Raw genomic sequence first — 426 nt, 5'->3', positions numbered from 1 at the left:
AAAAAAATCTGACTAGTCCCATTCTTTAATTTAGTTTTATATTGACTGGAACACCAGAAGATGTAATCCATTTATATAAAATAATTATACCTATCTTGGAAAACATAATGGGAGTGTTTGTGTAGGGACTATATTGTGATTGTAGTCCTCAGCCAAATTCTACCAGAATTACTTCTATAAGTGTATTAAATCAGACCCAAAGTTGGAATGGGGAGGTGGGGGGGAAATGGCAGAATATTCCTTCAGGTCTGACTTTACTTTCTTCCTGAACGTGAACACGTGACCGTGTTATTGCTAGGCTTGGCTTAAGACTCAGAGAGTGGATCTTTATGAATAGTCCCTAAAATGAAAGTGCTCAGGCTGTTACCATGGCTTCCTCCAGAATGAGGATGTGAACCGGGAGTATAAAAGGGCTGTGGTGTCTGT

Source organism: Kogia breviceps, chromosome 10 (assembly GCF_026419965.1).
Source record: "Kogia breviceps isolate mKogBre1 chromosome 10, mKogBre1 haplotype 1, whole genome shotgun sequence".
Lineage (NCBI taxonomy): Eukaryota > Metazoa > Chordata > Mammalia > Artiodactyla > Physeteridae > Kogia > Kogia breviceps.
This window is presented reverse-complemented; position numbering follows the sequence as displayed.